Here is an 11119-nt window from a genome sequence, read left to right on the forward strand (position 1 = left end):
TTGCCCCAGGGGTTAGTGCTTCTAGAAGGAGAAGCTCTGGATTAATCAGCAGACACTTCTTTTCCTCTCAGATTATTTTCTTAAAGAAAATTACTGTATTTATGCAAGCAAGATCCCATTTATACATACTCCCAAAATAAGACAATGAGGATACAACACTTTGAAGGAAGCATCCTATATTTAATCCATTGCTGTCTTCTCATTTCAAGCTGAGTGTCTCCTGATAGCTGCTGGGAGCTCACTACACTCACAGAAACTCAGAGTGGGGCAGGCTGGAAGGGACCACAGAGGGTCATCTGGTCCAGCCTCCCTGCTCAAGCAGGCCCATCCTGGAACACAAGGCACAGGATTGCATCCAGATGGTTCTCAAATATCTCCAGTGAGGGAGAATCCACAGCCCCTCTGGGCAATCTGTTCCAGTGCTTGATCACTCTTTAATATGTGGATAGCTCCTATCCACAGTAAAATCAAATATGATTATAGAGAAGCAAAATATTTTCTGTACCTTTGCAGTCACACAAGGAAAGTGCTTTTGTCTATTCTCCCCTCCCTTTTTTCAGATCAGGGAGACATGGCAATTTGCTGCAAGTGTTCCATGCACTGTTATTCATTCAGGAGAATGAAAAACAAAAATTTCAAATTTCCACCTAGCTGCTTTCATCAATAATTTACTGCACAAATAAGTTCTTTGAGCAGTAGTAATTAACAAGGCCTGAGATGATAAGTGATGGGGCAGAGCAGCACTTTGCTTCATTATCAGCACACACACTGCAGGTGGCATCAGCAGGGATCAATCCAGAGCCACGCTGCCACATCAGTGACCTTGTACAGAGAGCCTAGAGCCAGGATCCAGCTGCTGGAGCAGGAATTGGGTAGGTCCTGCAGGAGAGGCAGCAGGATGAAAGCAGCAAAAGGGCTGGCCACAGCAGATATTTTTGTATTCTGCACAGGAAACCTTTGGGAAGGGATTTGAGGAGAGCAGGAAGTGAGAGAGGCAATACTGAAAGTGATGGAAATTTGCTCAGCTCCCTTCCCCTTCCAAAGGTAGTCCTGACAGGATTCTACAGGCATCTCCAAGTGACTGCAAAGCCCAGCCCTGACAGCTCCAGCTGCTGCTCCTGTTAGTGGTATCTCTATCTCCCCTGCAGCAGAAGGTCTCAGCCAGACTTGACTTTAACTTTCTTTTAAACCCAGGTTATATTCATCTCAGCCTTGGCTCCTTCTCTTGCTGATGCCCTGAGGTAGAGTTGCTGCCTGGCCCCTTTACCTCTCTTTCTTGCACACTCTGACTGCATCAAAGCCAGTTGTTGAGCAGGCAGGGCCCCCCACCAGCAGCAGCAATGCCTGTTCATGCAGCCATCATAATAGGAGCATGCAATACTTAACGTTTATATTAAGAATTTTGCCTCACGAGTAACAGGAAGATTAAAATTCTAATTCTGCCCTCAAATACCAATTTCTGCTGCTATTCTTTCTCTCTCTCACCCCATCCTGCTTTCTTGAAAGTGAATAAATAATTGGCTGAAGAAAGAGGTGGCATTTCTTTATTCAGAGAGATTTGGCTTGTAGAAATCTACTATTCATGTCATGCACGCTCAGGTCCTGCACACAGCCTCAGCATTGCCATTCCCCAAGAAGCAGCTCATGTCACTGTGTCCTCTCAGAAACCCTGCCTGACTCAGAAGACAAAGCAGCCAACATTCATGGACAGAAATTTAGTAGTTTCTCCTATGCCTGTCTAGTTGCATCTGCTGCCAGAAAAATCACATCCTCAGTAGCTTTTCTCTTCTTCAGAAGAGAAAATCCTGTAGGCTCCAGCATCCCAGCTTCTCTTTCTCAGCTTTACCTCTGGCCCATCCACATTCCTTTATTTTCTCCACCATCCCTCAAGGCTGAGCTCAGCTTCACCTCAGCTCTGCACTTGGTGGGTTCACTGTTGGCTTGTGGCCTGACTGACACAGGCAAGTGTCTGGGAATGGCTTGCCTGAACAGCAACCTCCTCTTCTTGGGAAGCTCAATACGGTGAAAATGAGAGGTTTGATTACTCTGTCAGATCAGAACTGATCATTGCAGAGAAAATACCTAGGACTATTTGGAGTTTGAATTTCAGAGCCATTTGGATGTGTTTTTGGCTTATGCTCCATCTTCCATGTAATTCAGCATGCCAAACCCATGTTTTTTTCACACATTACTAGTAATTAGGTTCTCCCAAACTGCCTGTGACAGCTCTGTGTCTGGCTGTCTGGCTCCTCTTTGCCAAGTCCTATTCACCAAGGAGACATTTAGGAGCTCAGGCATGCACAGTGCAGCATTCATCACGCATTTCCTTTCCAGAAGTTCTTTTCAGGCTTGAAGTGAGGCTGAGTACTTGCACTCTCTGATGCATTTACCATGAGAGACAATCCACAGGAGCATGTAATAACAAGACAAAGGAGAGTGGTTTCAAACTGAAGAAGAGCAGATTCAGATTAGATATTAGGAAGAAATTATTTACTGTGGGGGTAGTGAGGCACCAGAACAGATTTCCCAGAGAAGCTGTAGATGCTCCATTCCTGGAAGTGTTTAAGGTCGGGCTAGATGGAGTTCTGAGCAATCTGATCTCATATAAAGTGTCCCTGCCCATGACAGGGGGTTGGAACTGGATGAATTTTAAGGCCACTCCCCAACCATTCACTAAGCTTGTTTTATTTGTATCCCCTCCTTTACCACATTACATAGATTTTCTGGTACTCGTGTATTTGCTATGTACCTATTGCATACACTTCTGGTGTAGACTCCCATGGTGTAGCTTATCATTTCCTGGGTTTATGGAGTCACTAGCTCAGTGGGAATCTGCTCCACACTCAGGGCTTCCACCTGTCACAGCAGTTACTATCAACAGGAACATGTTAATAGTGAAAGCAAAAGAATGATGCCCTGCTTGGTGTTTTTCCAGCATGTGCTCTATCTGCATCTATGAAAAACACAGGTGGAAACTAAATTAGGGGAAGAAGAGAACTGCGATATAAAACACAATCCTGAAAAATTCATTTTCAGGTGACAACAATGCTCATGCTGTGAGATTGCGGAAAAGAATTGGTTTTGCCAGAAGAAGAGTCTGTGATTTCTAAAATGTTAGTAATCAAACACACTGTGTAGCTGAGAACAATATGCATGTAGCTCCAATCCCTATAATCAAAAAACAGCTTGTCTCATCCAGGCTCCAGCATGCAGAAAAAGAAAACCCAAACATCCCTGATACACACTTGAGCAGAGATTACAACTAGCAGCACATTAACAATCCCTGCCTCCTGTAAATCATGCCCATGAGCATCCTTACAAAACTGTTTGATGGAGCTGTGGACCATATCCCAGGTCATATGTGAGGCCATCCTGTAGCACAATGTCACAGCTGGTCAGCACAGCTTGAATCAGTGAGAAGTGCCTGGTTCATGCATTACAGGGATTTTTTTTGTTATCTTTTGCAGCCACAGAGTGAGAATTATTTCTCCTAACACACCAGCAGTGGGGGAGGAGGCGGAGGAAGGCTGTACGTGACTGCCACATTGAGTTGTTAGCATGAAATTCATGCATAAGGCTACAAGCAAGCCAAAAATCCTTGAGTCCTAAGCTGTTGTCACATAGGCTGGAATTTGTGTCGTGTCCACACAGAAGCCGGGTACCAGAGACTGCTGTAAGCACAACTGAGTGGTACCAGCAGCTTTATTTTGGCTTTGACAGTCTGTATTGCTCCAATGCCTGAGGTGTGACAAAGAGCTTACGAAATAAAAACACGGCAAGACAGTAGGGACAAAGTAAGGGAGAAGAAAGCTGGTCCAATATTAAACTTGCTGGTGTTATGAAGTTAACCAAATAGCACAAAACCCCAGAAGCATCTGCTATGAACTGTATTTGTCTGCTGCTACAGTGCTTCAGCAGAAGTAATGGCATGGCAGGGTGAGGAGAACACTCCCTATCAAGTTAAGCCCTGGAGGGCAATTTCCTGTCTTGTACACGTCAGAAATCCTTGCAGATTTGGGATTTTGGGGAACAGAAAAAGCTACTTGCAAAGTGTCTCTATGCTTTTCTTCTGTCCCTGTGCACCACTCTTCATTTCACAGCTCTTCAGTGTGATCACATGCAGCATAATAGTTCCATCTGAATAATTTACAAGCTAAAAGCTCTTAAGAAGGGTATGACAACATTTGCAGATAAAGATGTGAAGATGGTTTTCACCTGGCCCGTGCAAAGTACTTTTTTTTTTGGAACTTATTGCCACAGGAAGATACATCTTCCAATGAATAACTGTTTTGAATGTAGATCAGCATAATGAAACATGAAGTGTATTTTATGCTTTGTTTGGAACTCCAAATCTGCCTTGCTATTTGCTTAAATCTTCAGGGCATGGGACAAATAGGTGGCAAAATGTAAAATAACTTCAGATCAAGCAGTCAGCTTTCATGATAACTTCCAGCAATATAGCAGTAGAATTAGGGGAACTAGGGGGAACACCCTGCTGCTGCCCAAATGATCAACAAAACACACTCTTACTAGTATAGGTAGCACGAGGTGGACTATTTTTTTGTTGTTGTTTTGGTGGTTTTTGTTTTGTTTCGTTTTTGCTTTGTTGGTTTTGTTTTGTTTCTGGGTTTTTTGATTGTTTTGTTTTGGGAAGGTTGTTTTGGTTTGGTTTTTGTTTGTTTTTTTGGTGGTTTGTTTTTTAATTTTTTTATTGTAACAATTTTAAATGTGAGGAGAAAATGACAGACTATGCAGTACGTATGGGTTTAGGAGACTTTGGTTTTTATTTAGACATTTTTGAAGAATACTAATGGCTGGCTTAAAATTATTTTCTCTGTAGACTTCATACCATGGGAGAAGAGCAGTAGAGCTCAGTTAAGCAAAACATCATCAATAGAGCTATCAGCTATTACTTTGGAACAGAACATTTTCTCTGGGTTTGAGTGTGTGTTTTTGCTTTTTTATTTTTCTTAAAGGAGTGTTTATTTTATGAAAAAGGAAGAAAAATGCAAATGAATTTCTGTTACCTAAAGCTTTCCTCGGCCAAACTCATACAGAAATGGAGAGGCTTAAAAAGGCATTTAAAGTTACAAAATGATTAATTTTGTAATTCATTCACAAAATTATCAGTACAAGAGCTAAATAGATGAATAAAAGACTTTTGATGAAGTTGTTTTCCAGTTTTATCCACCAGCTCTTAAAAATCTTGACAATACTGTTAATTTTTGTTTCCAGCTCTCAGGATGTTCCTCTTATTATGCATGTAATATATTCAACATTTATCCTTTAGGATCCAAGGAAAATGGAAACAACTCCACTTCTTCCATTAGAAAGCAAGTTCCTTGTCCTTGTACTTAGAATGAAAAACTTAAAGCATGATCCAGATTACTTAAAAAATAAATAGATTTTCAGACTAAGTGATTTGGAAGAAATTATCTTTGATCCAATATTATGACTTCTATTACCTAATTAATGTTGTTGAACAGCTGCCACTGTCAATACCAAATTTATTTTTGATAATCCAATAATTCTTTACAAAAAAGATCAGCTGAACTGAGTGAAATGTAAGAAAACTTTCTCCTTTTCCCTTCTCAACAAAAAAGATGCAGAAATGAATCAAATAAGCAATGCTTTAGATGTAAAAGATAACAGGCAGAAGAAAAGTCTTGATGACTGAGGCAATTTAATATAATCCTAACTGTTGATTGTAGCTTATAGTTCACTTTGAAAAAAAGTTTGTAACTATTTCTCTCTATCACTTATGCACAGTGTTAAAGCCAAACAGAACCACAAAAAAGCCTGTAAAAAACACTGAAAAAACGCCTGTAAAAATGCCAATACTCAAACAGTCTGCTGCTCTCACTTTGAAACAAATGATACCGACAATTTCATTTGCTGTATCATTTCTTCAATATTTTCACAGCAATGTGCAAGCTTGTCATGATAAGCAGTGATTTTTATAAGGGTATGGTTTATAAGAAAGAGTAAAAATAAAGATTCTTGCCCATAAAATACTGATGTGGTGCTACATCTACACCTTTCACTGACAAACCTGTAAAAGCACAACTGAAAAAACACACATTTCCTGGGCAACACTTCCAGACTCTCTCATTTCCAGTAATTCCTCAACGGTTCTCTGTAAGACCAATTCCCCAAAGCAGGGAGTTTTAGTGGCGAGACTAAACCCCAAAATAACCTAGATTCTTGTAAAAATCATCTAGAGAATTATATTCCTCTTAATGAGACACTTTTTGAAAAAAAATTGCTATTGAATGGTTGTAGCATATTGACTCCTTTAAGAAGAAAACTGTATTAATGGGCATGGAGCTACTCAACAGTGAAACAGAACCTGTAAAAGCTCCACTAATGATGACTCACACTTCTTGACCACTTTGCTGTGAGACTGCGGCTTTCAGGAATTAAAGCATCAATTTAGGCTGTTGCCTTTGTGCCTGCAGATAAGTGGTTGCGTGTTTAGGCCTCTCCCAGAAGCGCTCTCAGTTTCTCAGGATCCAGAAGTGCCTTTACGGCCTGGATTCCCATCACAGGCACATCCTGGCTCCAACCCAGAGTGGGCTGGACTGTCTGACATGTTCTGGCCAAAAGCAGAATTTCACCTGACTGCTGATGGGAGACCCAGACCCCTGCCCTCCCACTCTTCCTCCTCACTGTGGGACTTCAGGAAATGAAATCCACTTAAAAATTTATTTACAACTTGTTGTAGGCTAAAACAAGTACCCTGACAAGTACTTTGTCTTCACTAATTATGGCAGATTTAAAACACAGCCTGCCAGCTTCCCTTCTTTACCACTGCTAACAGAAGCACTTTTTCAGGACACTAAGGTGCCACTGCAGAACATGGAACATAGATGAGGAAGCTGGGATGAGTGGTGAAGCACAAATTGCATGTTGTCTGCATGAGTAGAAAATCCCTCTGACCATGCTATTTCTATCCAGCTGCCAAAGACAGGATCCAACCAAGGGAAGGCAAGGAATTATTTTTTCTGTTTGAGACTTCATGATATCATTGCTTGCAAGGAACTGCTGCTGTGCTCATGCCATAAAAGACACAGATATAATGCCTTTTTATCTAAACTTGTACACCACAAATCACATCTGTGAAAAAAGCAGAGTCTGAAGAGCAAGTGAAAATAACAATTATAGGTTCAATATAAAAGCCTTTAAATATTTCATGACAGATTGAAGAAAACAATTCAACCTACCCCGCTCCAAAGAACTCTGACTCTCTAGGCAGGTTCCTAATGCCAAGTCTGAGTGATGAAGTACACATTTAGGGGCCGGATTTTCAGAAGTACTAAGGAGCCACAAATTCCATTAAGTCAGAGGTATGTAACAGCTCTGAAGATTAAGCTACTTGTATTTAAGTGCTTTAATGGATATTTAGCAACCTAACTTCATGAAACAAACTTCGAAGGTTTCATTTACATACCAAGGGCAAACTATTCCAGTTCCAGGAAGTGAAAAGCCTGGGCAGCAAGATGCTAAAGGTGTTGCTCATCCTCTGACCTGAGCAGATGGAGTGGTCATCAGCTGCCCCCAGGCATGGGGCTGCCTGCATGCAAGTGTGCAGCTGCAGGATGCCAGTGGGTAACCAGGAGAAGGGACAGGAGGACAGCTCATCATCAGAGAAACTGTGACAGCCCTGTGTCTCTGAGCAGGTTGCAGCAGAGGTGCTCTGTTTCCCTCTACTGGTAAAATTTCAAGTGATTTTTTAAAAATTATTTCTGCAGGTTTTCTGCTGGAAGTGTCCCAGGGTCACCATGGACTGTTTTGCTTGTGGGCCCTACTCAGACTTCTGTTGTTCCTAAAATTCCCCTTGGCTGGTGTCCTTCACTGAGCTCTGTCTTACAACCATGTCTGTTTAATGTTGTTGGCTTCAACAGGGTTGGGCAGGAGTTTAAATTATTGAGAAATATTTCAAGGTGATTTATGGATATTTGGAAAGAGCTCATTGATTTCTTAGCTTGAAAGCCATTCCACAACACTGAAAATATTCTAGTCAACTTAACAAGTCTTTTAATGAATTGCTGCTCTTTGATCGTGTTCAGGAGCCAGAACAGAGGTTCTCTTGTTGGAAAGCCTCAAGATTACGAGGTGGGAGGAAGATGCAGTAATTGTACACTGAGTGCATTATCCAGGTACTCCAATTGCTCAGCTAAACCACATGGCCTGCAGCTGGCTCCAGTAATGCTTCATGCATGATCCCCTGTTTGCAGCTGCCAGAGAAAACATCAATGCTCACATCCATTAGTGGCCTCTGGAAGTGTGCAAAATTAATTTGAGAAGGAGTTTTCTGAGCTTTCACAGAAAGCATCATAAAGAGGTGCGGGTTTCCCATCTTACAAACTTCTGCTGCCTTGGAGACTTTCAGGATTTTTCCTTCCCTTCCACACAATCTCCCTGAAGCCAGAGGTTTGCCATGCACTACCCAAGCAAGTGCAATTTTGGTAGCAGTAGCAAGGGTGATGTTTTAAACAGAGAATACACTTCATATGTAAACTTCATTTTGTAGCAAGAACAAATGGACAATTTTAACTCCAGAAAAACTAACTTATGGCTAAATTTGCTCAGATACAGACGTGCCAACGCTGTTCTTGAAACAGCCAGCCATTCATGCTGAAGCACTACAATTTAATGTGACTGATAGACTGATTGAGCTGTTGGACATGTCTTGGCAGAATGTTTAACCAGCTTTGGTTTGGCAAACTGGCAGTGCCTTGAGTAGAAATGTAGCTAATGACATATCACCTTGTGGTTCTTGTGGGGAGTAGGGATTTAAATTACAGTTGAACAAAATTATGAAAGAAGGAGGGGAAATTCAGTGCTCTGGGGAAAAAATAGTCTACAAATGCCTAAATGCATAATTACAGCTTTCCTGATCATTTATGAACATGTTTCTGTTACAGCAGCAGTTGGAGTTTTTTAGAGATACATTTATAGCTTTTGTGTGCATGCAGAAATGCTAAAAATTTATAATAGGTTTTAGATTCCACTGACTCTTCTAGTTTTCACATCAATTTTTAGTTACTTGAGCTTTTCTTTTTGATTTAATTTGGATATATAATTTAGGAGTGCAAATTACCAGCTCAGATGAAACAGCAGTTTAATCAAAAAAAGGAAAGTATTTGGTGGTGAGCAGTGTACCCTTCTCTGCTGCAGGGAAGTGCTCCTGAGGGCTGGGAGGTACAGGCAGGTGGTGCTGGGGTGGGAAGCCTGCAGTCTCCATGCTTGCGCAGGCATTTTTCCTATCCGGAGTCACTTTTGGAGGTTGGCTTGCTGGACAGCAGGCTGGAGCACTGCATTCTTGCTGCCCTCATGAAGGAGCAAGGTTACATCTGGGCTACTCCCACTTCAACACCTAATTTTCCTAAAAAAAAAGCCCTGTGCCAGAACCTCACTGATTTAACTGTAAGAGCTCCGGTTTCTGGCCTTGCTCATGGTCAATTTTGATCTGTTCAGTGGTAGCTTGTATTAACCATCTTTAAACCAGCTTCTGCACTGCTGAAGTTCAGTGCAAAAGAATTTTGTCTGCTTGCTTTGCTGTCAACACCCCACTTCTGAGCACACACGTGTGCACTGTCAGTACAGCCAAGAAAACGAGCACTTCAGTGAAGCACTGAATCCAGGCTGTGCTGGAAAGTTGTGAACACTGTATATTAGCCCTCCCTGCAACTACAGTACATGGTAAATATGGAAAAAATGATGGAAAATAAGTGCTTAAATCAGCCTAATCTCTACTGCTGAAGATAATGGGATTCCAGTGACATTACTCTGAGATAAGCTGGAAGATCATGACTGCCTGCAATAACTGTGGGCATAATTTAGCTTCCTTCTGCACTGTTGTTAATGTGCAAGAAAGCGTGAGCTCAGACGGATGAGATGATCTCTGATTTGCAGGAGAAGCCATTACAAGAAAAAACAATGATTTCATAGTAAACTGAGCACAATTAACAGGCATTTGGGGACAATAGACATTTTTCCAGAGACACTTCTAAAAGCAGAAAGGGCCACAATGGCAAAATCACATGATTTAGAAATTCTCTAGGGAGCACAGTGTGAGAAAGAATGGTTCTTTTTGTTAACCCTCGGTAAATGGGCAATTTCAGATTTCATTGCAATTTGGAAATGAGAAAGCTGAGTGATGCTGGATCATACATCTCATTGCTCACGAATTCTCAGTATTTTATAATATATTTTGCTTGGCTGGAAGCCTCCATTTTTGTGCTTTTTCCCCACTGTGATGTTAATGAACATGAATGCTTAAATAATGGCAGAAGGACTGTTATCTTCTTGTCTGATTCTGCTCCTTTTGGGGGTCAAACCTTGGCACAATGTGATCAAGTCCTATATAATGAAAGGGGAAAAGGAGACATGGAGCCTTTTCCATTTAACATGACCAGATCCCAAACATGCCTAAGTAAAGTATCCAGAGCAGCAATCCCCTATGAGAAGTGCGAGACAATGGTACTTCGAATACACATGCAGTAGTTTACAAGTTTTTCTTTTTCTCCATCCTTTCCTCTTTATTGCTTTTGTGTTTTGGTGTCTGGTGCCTCCATTAAATTATGCTGATTTCTATTGGAACAGGAAAAAGACAATTTGCAATTAAAATTTGTCACAGGACAGCAAGACTTGGTGGGTGGATATGACAAGTCATGTGGTCTTGTTCTCAGTTTTGCACTGATTTTCCATGTACCTGCTGACTCTATTTCTGTGTCTGGAGAAAGGCAGGATTTCCTAACCCTGTCTGTGAGGTGCTTGGTGCTAATGGTAATAGGAGCTAATATTCTCCATTTGTCAGTAACACTAGACCCATAACATGAACCAAATGAAGGAATTTTGTGCCCAAGAACTTGGAGGCCTCTTCCATCATGAAGGGTAGGGCAAAACTCTTACTCTCTTTCATGGTTTGCTGTTGGACCTAAACTACTGAATGTCAAAAATAACTTCTTTAAAAATCGGCTGAAATATAATTCACTTACTTCATTCTTAACTAAGTAAAAAATGTGGGGGCCTATGTGTGAGACAGGAATCTCAGCTGTTATTACAGAAGATGGAGTTTACTTGGTACCATCAGCATAGCCTAGACAGTGATTCA

This window comes from Cyanistes caeruleus, chromosome 3 (genome assembly GCF_971803275.1).
Source record: "Cyanistes caeruleus chromosome 3, bCyaCae1.hap1.1, whole genome shotgun sequence".
Lineage (NCBI taxonomy): Eukaryota > Metazoa > Chordata > Aves > Passeriformes > Paridae > Cyanistes > Cyanistes caeruleus.